The sequence below is a fragment of the Furipterus horrens genome, unplaced genomic scaffold, assembly GCF_987537825.1.
Source record: "Furipterus horrens unplaced genomic scaffold, mFurHor1.1.pri manual_scaffold_1, whole genome shotgun sequence".
In the NCBI taxonomy this organism is placed as follows: domain Eukaryota; kingdom Metazoa; phylum Chordata; class Mammalia; order Chiroptera; family Furipteridae; genus Furipterus; species Furipterus horrens.
In genome coordinates, this window is record NW_028327171.1 from 198,248,175 (window position 1) to 198,267,675 (window position 19,501).

A 19,501-nucleotide genomic window follows, 5' to 3' on the forward strand; every position below is an offset into this window, starting at 1 on the left:
CTCACCCAGACATACTACTTCAGGAACAGAATCTGAGTAGAAGTGAATGTGATTATATTTCACTGCAATTTTTGTTTATTTGCTTGTCTTTGTTTATCATTGTTTTTCACTGCTGAAATTATAAAACAAAGTCAGATCAGCAGTCAGCTTCTTCACTTTATTAAGAGTAGTTTTGATTATAGTCAGGAATCCACAGAGAACAAAGAAATTGCTCTATGTATTTCAGTAACACCAGTTTATATTAGGAGGCACAATTAAGAAAAAAAAATAAAGAATTACTCAATGACTGTAAGTGCTAGTTAACAAAGGCTAGGAAAGCCGCCATCAGCAATCTTAGCCTACAGCAGCAAGGCAGCTCTTTCTTAGAAGGTTAGCCTGAAGTTCACTTCTAATATCACCTCTGACACCAGCCTACTTGTCTGTACATAACTGTCTCCTGAGATTAATGATTTATCTTTGTGTTTCACTTTCCAGATTTTTGGCAAGGGTCTCTCATTAGATGACCATAACTTGAAACCAGATTCTGTGAAGGGGATTGTATGAAACCTAGTTCCAACTTCTGTTTGTCATGCAGAAATATCTTAGATGTGGCTGGTGAGGAGTCCAAGTTGACAATAAAGATGCCAGCCTATAACCAATCCCTGAGGTATGACCCTAAGTCTCATGTCCAAAAGTTTTAAGAAAAGGAGCCTGCATATGTAGGTAGAAAGTTAGAGTGTGAGTGATATCTAAGCATTACTTACACATGATTTTTGAGAATTAAACCAGGAAAAGATTGAGTTGGATATTCCTGTCATACTGTACAGGTAACAGTTTAACCTTCACAAGGCACTGGCCAGTTTCTATTCTTCATTATATATTTAAACTTTTCTCCTGAAATGTACAAGCTTTGATAAGTTTGAAATCCTGTTTTCCAATTATGCAGTTTATAAATAATTTCTTCCTAAGTTTCATGAGATGACGTGCAGTAACATTTGGCCTTTTCTTATTGATATCTTGGAAAATATTTCTAATTGTATTTCCAACATTTGGTTTCTTCTTGTAATACTGCTGGCACTAACAGTGCTTTTGTTCTCATTGAACATGATGGAATTAATATTCTTTATGAGAATCTATCAACAATAAGACTAAATACAACAATACACTAGAGATAGTAAACAAAATAACTGACATATGTGATTAGCAGGGATGGGCAGATTGCACAGGTGTTTACACTGAACTTACATTTGAAAGTTGGTAAGTTCAAAGTTCAAAGCTCATGAGCAAAGGGCAATCTATCTATCTATATATATATGTGTGTGTGTGTGAGTGAATTTTCATTTCAAGCAAAAATAAAGGTCAGATATGTGGCAGGGAATATGTGTCAAGAATTTTGTTTACACAATTTATTAAATGCTCACAAGAAACCATTCTGTATATATTAGAGTTGAGGGTTAGAGAGGGTAAATAATTAACCCCAATTTTCACAGTTTATAAAAGGCAGAGGCAGAATTTAAGTCCATGGTTTCTGACTCCAAACTTTGTGCTTTTCTTACTTCATCTCTCTGCAATTTTCCAAAATATAACTGCTTGCTGTTCTGCAGGCAGGTGAATACAGCACTCTTTTCTGTCTTGCTCTTGTCTTTATAGCCTCCGTTGCTGAATCTCAATTTGGAAGGGAGAGAATGATTAAAATATAAAGCCTTTACCTTTCTTCTCTGGGGTTTCTCATCATCTGTCACCAATGGTGACAAACAAAAGTTACAAATAAAATTGTATCTTACTTCATTGTGAAGGATATTTTTTTCAGTCCCACAGGAATCTATTCCTTTTTCCTACCAGCACATCAATTTCTTTTCAGAAAACTTTCACTGTCTTTCTGTATGTAGTCCTAGTGGACTGTTGAAACCAGGTGTTTGCCTCCTACTATGGCAGTTGAAGTGGCAGGGTATCTCACTCCCGCCCCAGTACATTCGAGGGTATGGACATGTGACTCAATCAGATGGTCTCCTCTAGAGCTTTGAATTTTGAGCCAGAGATGGAAGTCACAGGAACAATTGGTGATCATGTGTTGTATAAGCAAAGTGTTTTTTCTATAAATATGACTTCTGTAGTCCCTGTTTCATTCCTGCTTTAGTTTCTATCAATTTCCAAACTAGAAACTTCCCTTCGATGGTGTGAGTATAAATTGCTGCAATACTTACTTTTCTTATTGAAGTTAGACACATTCGATTTCTAGGTTTGCATTTAAAGAGTCAAAATTAATATAATCTCTGTAATTATTAATTATTCACCTACCTTAACACATTAAAAATGTAAATAATGGATATTAAAATTAAAATTACTTACCAAACTAGAAGAGAAATCATTTTGTATTAGGTAATTTCTTGTATTTAATATATAATATGTATAACAATCAGAAATGTTTTTAGTTGCAATTAGAAGAAAAAAATTCTATTGTGTTTGAAAATTCAGAAAGAAAATTTTTAAAAAATGGGGATACTAAAGAAAAGATGGAGATGTGAATCACTAGTACACCACATTTATACCATAAATAGGCTAATAAAAGTGTACCACAACATTGACTAAGAGCTCTCTGCAAGTCTAAGCAAGAAAAAAACATTGTCAATTGCCTGTGTCTGAAGATTCCTAAGATTAAAAACTAATCACTTGCTGGGGAGGACAATTACTTCTTCTGAGAAAAAGAAAAATCCAGTCTCATGTTCTCATGTGAGAACTGTACAAAATGCAGTAAATAGTGTCTGCAAATGCGCCTCTAGAGGAAACACAGCAATGTGATTCACAAGCTGTTTTTAGTAATGTTCCTCAATGTTCATCATGTCAAAGTGAAATGCACCGAGAGTAGTTCTGTGGGGACAAAATAATATGACCCAAGTGTGCAACTCTCTCTACTGCTGTTGCTTTATCCATGGACAGATCTTACAATCTTAGGCGAATGGGTAAGCTATTGATACTCAAGAACTCTTCCAAAACTATTGGTTCCCTTAAGCTGATAATTGAGTTTAAGGTTACATTGCCTAGAAGTTATGTGCTGGGCCGTCATTCTATGTTGGCAGTGGAGCGGATGGTTAATCTGGCCGTTGTTAAACTGGAAGAATGAAAGACAGAAGTATAAATAGAAAGAAACTGTTTTCCTGTTTGGAGGAAAGGAGAAGCATTCACGAGGAAGAGACAAGATTTTCCTTAAGCAAGTATTAGGCAATTTAAAATGAAAGAATAAAGACAGTATTAAAAGTAATGCTCTATGGGAGGAAATGGTGGTAAAAGTTAAATAGTTTTCTCTTTGCAGGGAATATGCAGTTAATTATACAACTCATTATCTAATCAAAGCAAGAAAGTTATGAGAAACTTCAAACAAACCAATTATTTAATTTAAAAAATGGATAAATAGCAGATACAGAGAAAATTACATGACATCTAAGAGTTTATGTGGCTCACTCATATAAATATAGAAATATTAAAATCTTCACTAAAATTATTATTTTTAAAAATACAATTTTTCAGATATGACCACAGGGAAATATAAAAGGAATAGTTACTAAGAAATAGCTGTGAACTGAATGTGTCCCCTCAAGATTTATATATTGAAGAGTAAATCTTCAATGTGATGGTATTTGGAGGTAAAACAGACCCCTCATGAATGGATTATTGACCTTCTAAGAAGAGATGCCAGGAAGATGACCTCCTCTTCTCTGGTCTCTGTCAGGATGCAATAAGATAGCTGGCACGCCTGGAAGCAGAGCCTCACTGGAACATGACCTTGATAGCACTCTGATCTAAATTTCCCAGCCTCTAGAACTGTGAGACATAAATGTTTATTGTTTAGGATGCTCAATCCAAGGTGTTTTTGTTATAGCAGCTCCAACAGACTAAAACAGACATTGAACAGAGAAATTCATTAAAATTACTGATTTTAATTCTACTATATCAATAATTATGTGAAAGGTAAAACAATGCCCTATGGTAGGCAGGATAATAGTCCCCGAAGATGTTCATGTCTAATCTCTGGGACCTGTGAATGTTACCTTACTCAGCAAAGAGGATTTTGTAAATGTCATTAAAATGATGGAACTGGAGATGTGGAGATTATTTTGGATTATTGAGCTCAGTCCAATATAATTGCATGTATTCCAAAAGTGGAGAACTTTTTTTAGTTGGAGTCAAAGAAAACTATGTGATGAGATAATTAAAATCAGAGCAATGCGATATTATTAACTTTAAGAAAGGAGAAAGAAGACTATGACTTAAGGAAAGTAGATAGATTTTAGAATCTAGAAATAGACAGAGAAATGGCTTCTCCCCTGGAGTCCTCTGAAAGAAACACAGATGTGTTTACACTTATGGCTAAGTAGTATTCCATTGTGTAGATATACCACAGTTTTTAATCCACTCATCTACTGATGGGCATTTTGGCTGCTTCCAAATCTTGACTATTGTAAATAACATTGCAATGAACATAAGGGTGCATATATATTTTTGAATTAGTGTTTCAGGTTTCTTCAGGTACAGTCTCAGTAGTGAAATCATTGGGTCATAAGGAAGTTTCATTTTTAATTTTTTTAGGAAACTCCATATTGTTTTCCTTAGTGGATGCAACAATCTGCATTCCAACCAATAGTGCATGAAGGTTCCCTTTCTCTACATCCTTGCCAATACTTGTTGTTTGTTGATTTATTGACTATAGCCATTCTGGCAAGTGTGAAGTGATATATCATTGCAGTTTTAGCTTGAATTTCTCCGATGATTAGTAAAGTTGATCATCTTTTTCTATGCCTATTGAACATCTGTATTTCCTCTTCTGAGAAATGTCTATTAATTACTAATGGTAGAGAATAACATTATATAGTGATAAAAGGTTCAATTCAACAGGAAACATAATCTTAAATGTGCATATAGTTGATAACACAGCTTCACAGTACATAAGACAAAATAGTGAACTGAAAGGAGTAAATACAAACTTACGATTATATTTTGAAACTTTAACACATCTTTTTCAGAAATTAAGAAATATATAGACAAAAATATCAGGAAGTAATAGATTTGAAAAAACCCTCTTAACCAGGTTGAACACATTCACATTTATATCTATACAAAGAAACTACAATATGTAAATTATTTCTAAGTGCCCATAAAACATTTACCCAAATAAACAGTATGCTGGGCCACAAAACAAATATCAATGAATTTAAAAAAATAGATATTATACACTATATGTTCTCTAGTTACCAACTATTATGGGAAAAATCTTAAAGAAGATAACTTAAAAATACTCATTTGTTTGAAACTTAATCAATACACACATAGATGATTCATTTTCCAAATATGACATCAGAATGGAAATAGAAAATATTTTGAAAAGTGATAAGAAAATCACCCTTGTCAATATTTGTAGGATGAAGCTAAAACAGTACATAGAGAAGAGGTTCCTTTTTAGCTTTAGGAGGAAAAAAAAGCAGTTTAAAATTAATTATTTAAGCTTTGACATCACGAAATTGGAAGAACACCAAGAGTATCCAAGTAAACCAAAACCAGAAATAATAAAGATAAGAACAGAAATAAATAAAACAAGAAAGAGGCTTTCAATAGAGAATATCCACGAAGCCTAAAATTCTTTCATTATAAAGACCATTAAAAATGATAAAACCTTATTAGAAAGCATCAAGATAAAATTGTGGAGAAATAGCAAAATCAGAACTTATAGGAAAAGAATATCATTATATATCTTACAGACATAAAAGGTATTAACCATGAATAAGTTATGTTGAGAAATTTGACAACTAATTTGAAATGTAAATATTCACTGAAAATGCAACATATTGAAATTGGAATAAGAAATAATTCTATATAGTCCTTCATTGTGGGAGACCAGTATGTATGGTACAGAAGACTGTAGTCGCTGTGTGGAGCCAGGACCAGAATATGGTCCTATAAGCCTTAATCAGCTGGCAAATGCAATTAGAATAGGAATGCAATGTGCTCTTTGAAGCTAATGAAGTCTGCTTGCTCTGTGTATCCCAAAAATCTTATCAGTAGGATGTGGAAACAAAATGTTTAAGGAAAAAGAGACTTCTGGACTCCTGTGATATGCCTTGGCACCTCACAGTCTTGCTACCTATCTCCCTGTGCTGATTTATGTTTCCCTTTGTTGTTACTCCCAACCATTTGGTGGAGGTCTGCATACTCACCCTGAGCATTTCTGCATGTAGCAAACTCACTAAAAACCCTGACTGAGAAAAGAGTGATCTCCTATGAGAGACACTCACGCTCCTCTTTCCTCAGAAAATTCATTTCTGAGTTAGTTCTTTCATCTGCACCGAGGGAGCGATGGGACAGGGAACCTCTCACTTCGTCTGCTAAATCTATTTGTTTCTTTAGCCATTCAAAAAATTCTCTTCTCAAAACAGACAAACCAACAAAACTCTAGACCTTGATGAATTTACTGGTAAATTCTATCAAATATTTTAAAAAAACAACACTCTATCACAAACTTTTAGAGTAAAAAAAAAGGAAAATACCTCTCAATGTTTTTTTATATGTCCAGTAGATTATTAATACTGATACCTGGCAAGGATATTACATAAAAATAAAATTATATGTCTAACTCTCATATGAACATAAACATAAATTAATAATCAAAACATAGTAGTTAGCATTAATGGTACATTAAATACATAAACTATCATGACCAAGTAAAGTTCATTTCAGAATTATTACTTGGTTTAATGTTAGAAAAATTATGTAATTTCCCTCAATGACAAAGAAGAAAAGCACTGATTTTTTTAGATATATAAAATTATTAATAAAATTTATCAATTTTCATAAGCAATGTCTCTCAGCAAACTAGAAATACAAAGAAACATTTTTATTCTGACAAAAGAGTGTTTACAAAAAGCCTACAGATAATATCTGACTCAACTATGAAATACTGAATACTTTTCCCCTAAGGTAAGGGAAAAAAAAGATGTACATGATCATCATTTTTATTTCACATTATATTAGAAGTCCTTCCCTGGCTCATGGAAAAAAAAAAAAGAAGAGAGATACCAAAATAGAGACAGTCTGAGAGAGATAGAGAGAAACCTGAAGTGAAAAGTAAGTAGTATAACTGTCATTATACACAGATAACATTATTATGAATTTAGAAAATGCAAGAAAATAAATATACAAATTACAAGAACTAATTAGTGAATTCAACAAGTCCCCAGGATACATAGTCAATTGTATTTCTTTTAACTGGCAACAAATAACTAGACAACACTTTTTAAAAATAACATTTATTATTTCATCAAAAACATAAGCTATATAAGTATAATACTAATGACCTATATGCAAGTTATTTTTCCTGAAAACTATAGATATTGTTTAAATATTATAAGATCTAAATAAATAGAAAGATATGCCATGTTTATGTATTCAAAATCTCTAAACTGCTGGATGTAACTTTTTCCTAGAGTTGATGTGATCCCAATAAAAACCTAGCAGACATTTTGTAGAAGTGTATACGCCAATTACAAGAATTGTATAAAACTGTAAAGCATATAGAGAGTCCAAGAACAATCCTAAAGCTATAGTAGGAGAAAAAGTTTCATCCCTGAATGAGGATAGACAAATATATATTTGAATGAAGCAGAAGAAAGTCCAGAAATGGACCACATTTATACAGCCTCTTGATTTATAACAAAAAGCAACAATGCAATTCCAGAGTGAAATAAATGTTATAAGTTGAATTTATGATAAGGCAAAAACATGACAATCGTTTTTGTTTAAAAAACATTTCTTATGTTTGAAAAAAAATGTATGCACTATCTTTTCTATTTAACCAAATACGACAATACCCACAACTTATTTGCTAAGAATCTGTGCTAGTTATATGCTTATTATTTCTGAGCCCTAAGTCCATCTTTCTATACTCTTTTCTCAGCTATAATTTAGAGTCTCCAAAATATACTCACTAGACTTTCTTGCTGTCTGGCTTTTTGTAACATTCTGCCAATGAGAAACAGTCAGAGAAGACTAGATAGTTGGATAAAGGGCAAGGGAACTCAATTTCCGTTTTCAAGTCCTGTCAAATTCCCTCTAGCAGTAGGCCGCTACAGCATCCAATTTCTCCTGACATAAGCTTGTGGACCTCCTCAGAGGTTCCAGCCCCAGTTATGGGGGGGGTCCCTCCTTTAAGCTCCAGGATTCTGGTAACTTCATTCCTTCCCTTTAGTTTTACCAACCAGAGGAGTAGTAACTGCTTCTTGCAGTTAATACTATTGAGGTCACTCAGCATCCTTTAACTTTTTTCCATTTCAAACCAATTCACTGTATCAAATTATACTATTTTACAAATATGTGATATATTCTGCCTTTCTGGGTGAGTCTTGAATCATATAGAGTCCATAATGCACAAGAAATGTCTCTCTTGAGGCGTATTCTCTTTGGGTTTAAATTTAGTTTTTAAAATCTTCAGGCCACCTCACCCTTCTCAGCAACTAACCTTCCCCGTCCACTAATGATCACTAATAAATTTCAGGTCAGTTAATGAAAGAACAAAAACAAGCAAAAGTGATTGCTTTCTATAATATCTAACATATCTTTTTTAGAGATAAGAATAAACACCAATTGGACTAATTATGATTTAATTTTTGATGCAATCATTCAGGTTAAGAATTCCAATATGAACTCAGATTTTTCAGACTTACTGCAATCCGTCACCACTAGTTTCTGTTTATAGGCTGGTTTGGGCAACACATTTCCCATTTAGGTTATGATAATTACCCTTGTGGCCAACAGCAAGTTAATCAATCATTGCACAACAGCTGCAAAATGGAATTTAAATATATCTGTCTCCAATCCCAGTTTCCAGTTTCCCAGACATGGTTGACTTGTAATGAACAAGCCAAAGTGAATTTTTCATATGTCCAAGCAGAAAAACTGTATTTGCCAGGAGATGGTAAGGGTTAAAATAATCATGTTCAGATTTATCAAAAAAGAAAGCAACACTTGAAAGAGGCAAAGTATCTGAAGGGAAAGTTCCTGCTTTCTATATGCCCAAATTCTTTCCTTTGACAACCAATAGACGAGACTTAAATCAGAAACATAGTAGAGGTGTGTTTAAAGTTTGTATACCTTACAGGATATAAATATTAATATTCATTTGAAGAGCCCTTTAGAATATGATTACTATAATAATCCATCATATTCTAGGACAGAAGTCTTAGTCATTGAGGAAGTTCACTCCAGGGCATCTACCAACTATTAAGCTAATATAAATAGTCATTGTTGTATTAGTAATGGCAGCCATATGTCAACTGCCTCACTGCTCTGAGTGTTCAGCAGTTTTTGTCCAAAAACAGCATGATATCTGTGCCCCACCCTCCTTATCCACCTGATCTTGCCCCTAATGACTTTTTTTCTGTTTTCCTAGATTAAAAAAATCATCAAAGGGAAATGTTTTGCTGATGTGCAAGAGGTGAAACAAAAAATGGCAGAAGCACTAAAAGGCATCAAAATCAAGGAGCTCAAAAGTTGTTTGGAGCAGTGGAAAAAAGCCTTGATAGGTGCAGTGCATCAAATGGGGAGTACTTTAAAGGTGACTGAAGTTTAAACATGTAAATATAAATGCACAATTTTACAAACAAATTTCTGGTTTTTTTGATCCCACCTCATATGATTTTATGTATATGAAATATCTAGATAGATACTAAATCTACAGAGACAAAAAGCAGATTGGTGGCTCCTACGTGCTGAAGGAAGGGGAGAATAGGGAGTGACTGCTTAATGAATACAGCATTCTATTTTGGTCTGAGAAAATGTTTTGGAGCTAGGTAGAGGTGGTGTATACGAAACAATGTGAATGCATTAAATGCTATGGAATTGTACAGTTTAAAATTATTGATTTTATTTTATGTAAAATTTACCTCAATTTTAAAAAGCACCTCCTATGTGTTAGGTAGTTCTAGATATTTTATATATAATAGACATTTACTTTCCAAAAAAGCCTTCTGAACTAGGTTATTGTTACCACCTCATTATTTTAGATCGGGAAACTGAGGCATAAGGAAATTAAGTTACTTTCTCATGGTCACATGTTGGTAAAGTAATAGTTTTACGATTCAAACTCAGGAATTCAACCTCTGACTCCTAAGTCTGCATTTCTCAGACTTAACAGTTTTATACTCTTTAAAAAATTAAAAATGTTGTGAATATAGCCTAGACCAACACTATCCGATTGAACTTTCTGTGATGATAAAAATGTTCTATATCTGTGTTGTTCAAGACTGTAGCCACTAGTCACATGTGTCTACCAAGCATTTGAAGTTTGGCTAGGATATATTAATATACTTTTTAAAATTTTGTTTAATTTTAAATTATTTAAATTAAATAGTTTTATTTGTCTATGAGTTGCCACAATGGATAGTGCAAGTCTAGACTCTATGATCTTTTAAAATTTATTTTTTAATTGTATTTTTTATCACTATTTATTTCCCCTATACTCTCTGAAAGTTATTCTCTAGGAAAAACAAAAAACAAAACAAAAAACAAACAAATCAAAAACAAAGAAACCTTCTTTGAAATGCATACTCTTCTTTCTGAAAAATATGAAGAAGTAGGAAAAGAGCTGAAACATTCCAACTTCAATTACCTTCTTGTGCTCTGAGAACTTTCCAAGTGTAGGAGAGGAGGATTATCAACATTTTTTTGTAGTATCATCATTCTAAAGGTTAGGAAAATCTTGACACTCAGAACAGGGGCATGGTGGCCTACGTTGAAAAATCTTATTCAGTATAACTCCAAATATAATTTATAACAAAGAAAGCCAGTCAGCGGTAACACACAAGAACAACATCACCTGACTGAAAAGTAAGATGGAATAAACTTGGAATAAAATACCACATGAGGCATATATTTTAGAATAAGCTATATTAGATATTTGCTATAAAAGAACTGTCATAAATGTAGTTGCACATCTTAAACTGTGCTTCATCCTACAAATATCTTTTTTTTTAAGGTTCTCTCCCATTTGTCACCACACCAAAGTTAAATTTCATTTTGTTTCAGGGCCCAAGTTGTCATCTTTTACTTTTCTCCTTCTTGCATTTCTTTGTAATGCTTACCTCTTCAGTACAAACAACCAGGAGTGCCAAGGCAGAATTAACATTTTTCTGCCCAAAGTACCTCAGGCACACACCAGTGGGCTATTTATAACCATTATGAAAAGTATTCTCAAAAAAAGCAAAAGCAAAATATATTAACATTACCCTGAGCCATAGCCATTTGTGTTAATTTATCAAAAATTAACCTTGCGCCTTGCATAGGCCAAAAGTGAATGAGTTATTTTCATTTGTTAAGCAAATATTTGAGTAAACATACCAGACACACACCAAATATTGAAAAGCAACAGTGACCAGCCCAAAAGCAAACATTCTTCTCTCATGAAGCTAGAAAAGTAATTATTATAGCAATTAATATTTAACATTTATATAGACTTTATATATTCATGTATAGGTTGGGGGACAACTGTAAGAACAGTATGTTTGTGGATCAGATGTTCTACTTGGGGTATAATGAGTTTGAGGAGACCCAAAGGGGTATAAGTTTGGAAGTTTAATAAACAGTGTTTTGGAGTGGAGGGATGATTATGGCAATCGCAGATTGATTATGGCTAGAATGTGGTCCAAATGATGCCAGAGAAAGAGAAAAATGAAAAGGATGGGCCAAGTAGGGGCTTATGGATCATAATATCATACAAACTTACTAGTGATTTTGATTTAGATGGAAAACCAACAGTGGGTTTGAACAGAGAAACTCTACCTACTGTGTTAAAAAAAAAGAAAAAGACACTGGGAGTGTGGATAGGAGGCTAGAAATTTGTGATGCCTATTAAAAATGCAAACGGAAGTTGACTAGAGTTTAAATAATGATATTAAATATATGTCTGGGGGCAAGAGGAAAGGTCTACACTGGAGTACAAATTTGGGAGTCATTAACATATAGAGGATACTTTAAGCTATGAGACAGGATGGCATTTCCCAGGGAATAAGTAGGTATAAAGTGAGGAGGTCCAAGTACAGAGCCCTGAAACCCTAAGACATTGAGAGGTTGTAGACATAATGAGGGGTTGGTAAGCAATGGCCAAAAGAATACCAAGAAAATGAGGCAAGTATGGTGTCCCAGAAGCCAAGTGAAGAAAATGTTTCAAGGAAGAACTAATGGTTACCTGCGACAAATACTTCTGATAAGCCAAGAAATATGTGGAACTGGCCGTTAAATTTGACAATATGGAAGAAATTCATGATAAGAAGATTTTAATTAGAGAAGTTTGAATAATACCCTGACTGGAGTGGTTTCAATAGAGAATGTGAGAAAGAAATTAGAGATAGCAAGTTTATATAAATTAATCTAGGGTAATAACATGAGCATGTTTATACTAATGATAGTCCTGGCTGGTTTGGCTCAGTGGATTGAGCGTTGGCCTGCGAGCTAAGTGTCGCTGGTTCGATCTTCCAGTCAGGGCACATCAGAGAAGGAAAACTCTGACTCCAAAAAACCTCCGCTGCCTTGCGGCATACCTCTTCAGGGGAAAGGCTAAGGGAGTAAACCCCGACAGAAAATCCGGAGCCGGAGTCCCTAAGGCGGTTTGACGTTGTAGTCAACACCGGCAACTCCTGCGGCGCACCTGAAGCCAAGCTGTATTGACTCCGTCTTTCCCTTGGATCCTTCAGCTGCGAAGAGAGGGGGGGTCTGCTGCATGGGCAACAGCAGACCCTCCATATCACCCTGCCCAGGCTCTGTAGCTTCAGCTTCACTGGAGAGGACACTCCAGCGTCATCGCAAGATGTCGATTCAACACGGGAGGAGACAGATACCGTGTCACTCCCGAGTCGGACTGCACAACCATTCTCAGCGGTGCAGATAGACTCTTAAGAAGCTACACCATCGTCTCTCGAGACGGACGACTGCCGACGACTAATGATATGAACCTCAGGTGCCAAAATTACAAGAAATAGAACTTCTAAAATAATTTATGTAATTGAATTCAATATTTTGTTGAATTAATATCCAAAGTTGATGGCAATATTATTTGCAATAGTGAAACACTGAAAAAACTTGACTGTCAGTTAAAGATGGTTTATGTATCATATGATATTCAGAATATGGTGCATCTATAACTTGGAATACTGCAGAGCTGTTGGAAAGAAGAGAGTAAACCCTATATGTTTTGGCATTGAAAGATCTCCAAGATATTTTTTGGGAAACAAAGCTGATGGCAGTGTAGCATTTATAATGTAACTCCACTTGTGTGTGGCTACTTGAGATGGTGCAATCATGAAAACTTATTTTGGCCAATACCACAATGCTACTAAGGTATTAGATAGTCTTAGTTTTGATATTAAAATACTTAGTGTGATCGAAGTCAGAACTTTCATCTCACATTGGATTAAAAGTATGTCCTCTTCCTTGGTGCTAGGTGCTCTGGAAGCCACGATCTATCTTTTTCCTTTCACCCGTCTGCCCCAGAGCCAGCTGTTTCTTCCCTTCCTCTAGCATGGGCATGAGATGAAAAGAAGTTAACAAAAGGCCCCTGGCGGATTCTATTGCAATTTTGTATCCATGTTCCAAATGCTGACTGTGTCCAAGGGCTGATCTTTTTCCTCATGAAATACATTTGAGGTTCCTGTCAAGGCTTCCCTGTGTGGATCTTGAATAACACTGTTCTCTGATATAAACAAGCACTCACTGTTGACCTCTGTAACCCCTACTTGGGCCACTACTCTGATAGAACCATCCATGTGTCTTCGCTCATCTGTGGCTTTTCCTTGACTGGAAATCATCTTAAAGAATCTTGAGACTTGAACCAAGCCAATGTGGTAATGCATAATTTTTTTTTATTGTTATTCTATTACAGTTGTCCCATGCCCCCCCCTCCCATTGCTTTAAGTACTTTTTGGTAAACAATGGGAGCCTTTTGAAGAAATGTAAGAATTAGCCCCTCCACTATACCTTCTCTGCCACATTTTATTGAAAAATAAGTCTTGGACAAGTTCTCATCTGCACAGATATTTATTACACATATATTCTTACAAGTTTCTCTGAAAGCTCCATCATGGTCTAGCACTCTGAACTTGTAAATGTTCCAAGAAGTACCTTGCTTGAAATATTTATTCATGACAGACAAGAAAACCTTCAAGGATTAGGTTGCTCTTAACCTTATAGTGGACATAAGACAACCAAAACACTTTCTCAACTAATGGTTGGACACAGGACTATTTAGAAATAAAGCCTTGAGAGCCATCTCTAGAGTGAACAAAAAGGTCCCATTGATTGCTATTTCCTGATTATTAATGATGTTTCAAAATGTTATAGCCTATCAGCATAGCTCGGTCATCTCCAATGTCATGTATGAGGATTCATTTAAACATTAATCATGCTACATAAATGCTATTAAGTGAACCAAAAAAATTTCTGCTCTTACGCTAATTACCAAAGTGTCTGGTGTTGAGATATGCAGAGCAGAAGGGCTATACCTGCTACTCCTAGAGTCTGGATTCCTACTGCACCAGGGAGACATGAAGTACTTCCTGAAGGGACAAAACATTTCCCAGTGGCCCGTGGGAAACAGCTCTTCCTCATCACCAACAACAGCCTTTTCAGTTTGGTGGAAAAGGGGTGTGCACACAATGGTCGAAACACTTCAATGTGGTCATCATCCGGGTAGGCAAGCACAGCTTTTCCACCGACTGGCCTAAGTTTTTCCAAGAACTCATTGAGAAGGGCTGGCTCCCGTGGGGCATGTCACCTGCCCGGAACAGGGTCCCTGTAGCACTAGGGCCCTCTGGACCCACCAGTTCTGTTCAGGCTGCCCAAAGATGCCCTTCATTGCTGTCATTATGGAAAAAAAAAAAAGAACCTAAACTTAAACCTTAAACTAACAAATGTAAACATGATGCATGCAGACATCACAAAAGGGGAGGGCTTTAAGATGGCTCCAACCCAGCTCTGTTCAGTGTTGTGGCAAAACTGGCTCTACCATGATTGATTGCCAGGCCTCACCTGCAGCAGCCTTTTTATTATCCTCTTGCTATCAGAGCAACAACAATTAGATTTTTCCTTTAGATTTTCCAGGTGAGAATTATGTGAGGTCCCCTTCTGAGGGTCTCCAAACTCCAGGGAAAACAGATCATACTTGAACAAGAACTCTGTAAACTTCTGCTCTGGTCTCATGGCCTAATAGAGCCTAGCAGGCATCCAGCTAGGAGGATCATGGACGCATTTCTCCTTCAGCAGAAAACTCCAGTCTCTCTTAGTGGTTTTTATGAAGCCCTCACTGTGCTGGAGGTGAGTTTGGGAGCTGGAGGCACAGGAAGTGAGGTGGTGGGTAAAGAAAAACAGCTCCCTCCTCTTCCCAGGGGGTGGGAGTGGCAATGTCCCAGCCCTTCCTAAAAAGGGTAGATGGCTCTCGCACTCCTCTATACCTCAAACCCTCTAAGTAAGAATGTAAAGCATTCCTTTAGCTCATATCTGCAGGTCATCCAGAACCTCTCTGAAGAGTGTGAAATTAGTTATATGGGTTTGGGCTGCTGATAATATTCACAATCAAAGAAAAACTCTCAATTAAAATCCAGCAAACATATTTTGTGCTCATTTAACATATTTATTGAGTGCCTTCACTGTGACACTCGCCGTTCTTGGTATAGAATGTGTCTAGAGGATATAGTCTTAACTCTTCCCCAGTTATTTCTGGGGAATGAGTTACTGGCTTTTTACTTTTTTCTCTTATACAATTTTGTATCCAGCCATGTAAAATAGATACAATTATTGAAGAAAATACAACATACAAGAAACATTGTACATAGGACAATGACACCTCAGTCCCATTCAGAGTAGACACCTTGGGACTTCACTCAGTTGTCTCAATCACCATCAGCTGCCCAGTTGTATTTTCTTGAATATCATCGATGGTATGAAATCTCTTCCCTTTCAAAGGTGATTTTAATTTTGGAAAAATCCAGAAGTCTCCGGGCACCAAATCTGGGCTGTAGGGGCTGAATCACCTGGGTGATTTGATGTTTTGCCAAAAACTTCTACATGAGATGTGATGCATGAGTGGGTGCCTTGTCGTGGTGAAGCTGCCAGTCACCAGCCACCTAGAGCTGTGGCCATTTTCATCATATTGCCTCTCTCAACCGACAAAGAACATTGAGGTGGTAGTCCTTATTAACTGTTTGGCCTGGTGGAGCGTACTTGTGATGGACACCTTTCTAGTCAGAAAACATAGTTAACATAGTATTGATCTTACTGTGACTTTGCTGAACTTTCTTAGGGAGTGGAGAACCAAGCGACTTCCACTGGGACAGCTGGACCTTCATTTCTGGATCACAGCTGTATACCCAAGATTCATCTCCATTTATGACCTTTTTGAGGAAGTCTGGTTTACTAATAGCCATTTGAATCAAGTGATTAGCAACCGCAGGACAATGTTCCTTCTGCTCTGGTAGCAGAAGCCGTGGAATGAATTTTACTATGACATGTTTCATGTCAAGATCCTGCATCAAAATATCTGACACACTCATTTTTGGAATCCCCAGGTCAGCTTCTAGTTCTCACACTATCAGTCACTGATCTTTGTTGATCTCAGTCCATACACATTCAACATTCTGAGGTGTTCTGCTCGGTGCAGACCTTCCAGAACATGGATCACTTTCAAGAGATTCTTGACCATCTTTGAAGCATTTGTGCCACACTTTTATTTGTGCTGCTCTCCTTGCATCTTCCTTGAAAACCTTCTGAAACATCTGAATAGTTTACATGGAGGAATGTTGAAGTTTAATGCAAAATTTGATGCAGAATCATTGCTTTACTCGCTCAGTCATTTTGAATGTGATAGCCACAGAATACACATGCTCACTCAATGGCATCTACCATTTCCACTGACTAGTACAGTGAAGTTTGTTATTGTTCACACATGTGCATTCCAGTCTATTCTCCTTGGCTGCCAGGTTACACTGATGTGACACAAACCATTCCCATTATATTAACAATGGCTTGACTTCTTCCAGACAGCAATGTGTGTGTGTGTGTGTGTGTGTGTGTGTGTATTAATGTAAATTATTTTTCAGAATGGTAGAAAAACTTTATTTCTTCCACATATATACCTTTTATTTGTATTTTTTATTGATTAAGTTGTTACAATAGTTTCAATTTTTATTCCTCCTTTGCTCCTCTTCCGCCCAGTACCCTCCTTAGTTCATGTCCATGGGTTGTGCATACAAGTTCTTTGGCTTCACCCTTTCCTATATTCTTCTTTCTTTAAATTAATTAATTTTTTATAACAATAAAAAATAACAATTCCCCCCTCTCAGACTTAAGACCCTTATAATCTTATAAAGGACAACGGTCGAAGGTCTCACACTCCTCTAGCTGCTTCAAGCTGGATATGGTCATTGTCCTACCTACTCCTGGGTCCAGAAATCCCTAATAAGAGTGGGGGTGTGGAGGGGAGGGTGACCTTCCCACATGGGGAAGGATCTTGTATACTCCAGGTCAGTTGGCTCTCCCCAGACCATGGTATGCTTGGTTTAACAGGCTGGCATCCTTATTGTATTCTCTGGTTCGGTTTTGCTCATTTGTTTGTATTCTTCATAATAATAGGTGATAGCAAAAGATATTTTTCTTTTGTTGACTGGCTTATTTCGCTAAGCATAATTCTCTCTAGTTCCATCCATGTTGTTGCAAATGGCAGGAGTTCCTTCTTTCTTTCTGCTGCATAGTATTCCATTGTGTAAATGTACCACAGTTTTTTGATCCACTCATCTACAGATGGGCATTTAGGCTCTTTCCAGCACTTGGCTATTGTAAACAGCACTGCTATGAACATAGGGGTGCATAGGTTCTTTGAATTGGGGTTTCAGGATTCTTCGGGTATAGTCCTAGCTGTGGAATAGCTGGTTCAAAAGGCGGTTCCATTTTTAGTTTTTTGAGGAAATTCCATACTGTTTCCCACAGTGGCTGCACCAGTCTGCGTTCCCACCAGCAGTGCAGTAGGGTTCCTGTTTCTCCACATCCTCGCCAGCACTTGTTGTTTGTTGATTTGTTGATGATGGCCATCTGACTGGTGTGAGGTGGCACCTCATTGTGGTTTTCATTTGCATCTCTCTGATGGCTAGTGATGTTGAGCATCCTTTCATATGTCTATGGACCCTCTGTATGTTCTCTTTGTGGAAGTGTTTGTTCAGGTCCTTTGTCCATTTTTGAATTGGGTTGTCTGTCTTCTTGGTGTTGAGTCGTATAAGTTCTTCATATACTTCGGAGATCAATCCCTTGTCTGAGGCATCATTGACAAATATATTTTCCCATATGGTTGGTTCCCTTTTCATCTTGCTGATGTTTTCTTTTGCTGAGCAGAAAGTCTTTAGTTTGATGTAGTCCCATTTGTTTATTCTTTCATTTCCCTTGCCTTAGGAGATATATCAGTGAAAATATTGCTATGCGAGATATCTGAAAATTTCCTGCCTATGTTTTCCTCTAGGACTTTTATGGTGCCATGGCTTACATTTAAATCTTTGATTTGTCTTGAGTTTCTTCTGGTGTATGGTGTAAGTTATACTTTTAATTTTTTTACCTGATAAAACAATTGAGTTACTGTATTTTTAAAATACAGGATGCTTGTCTTCTTTCCCCTTAGGTTCATGACATTCTAGGACCATAGCTTACCAGCTTTCAAGAAAGAAAAATCCCTGCTGTGCCAATGACTTCTTTTATTTAGTAAGTGTAATTGCTCCTCTATAAAGCATTGATTAAACTTTAGAAAGTAAAAGGTCAGATGTAGATTTATGCAAGAGAAGACCACATTTTACTTGCCAGCTCACTCAAAAATACCATTTCTACTTACCTTGTCGTACTTTGTGTCCCTAAAAGATCTCTTTAGGATTTACACAACCAATTAGGAATGTTTATTCTAACTGCAATTAGCCTCTCTTGAAAGTCTCACTCATCTGAAGGAGTTAGTTGTTCATTGCATCCTCAAAATCAATTGGAGATTGATCTTTAGCTTAAAATTTGGGACTTATGAGAAGTAGGAAACAAGATTCATATCAAACACTATGGAGGAAAAACTTAATCAAATACCTATACATTAATTGTCCATTGCAGTGTAACAAATTACTCCAAAACTCTACCAACTTAAGCATTAACACTTTTTTCTTACAGCTTCTGTGAGCCAAGAATCTGACCTGACTTAGTTGGGTGCCTCTCTTTCAGGGTCTCTTATAAGGCTGCAATCAAGATATTGGCTAGGGTTCCATTTATCTCAGAACTCAACTGGGGAAGGCTCTGCTTTTAAGCTCACTGACATGGTTGTTGACAAATTCTCACTGACTACTGTTCCCAGACATCTGTTCTGGGCCATGTGGATCTTTCCTTAGAGCTATGAAAAACATGGGAGCCAGCTTCCCTAATACTAAAGTGTTAGAGAGAGAGGGAAACAGAGATCCCTCAGAATGGAAGCCACAGTTTT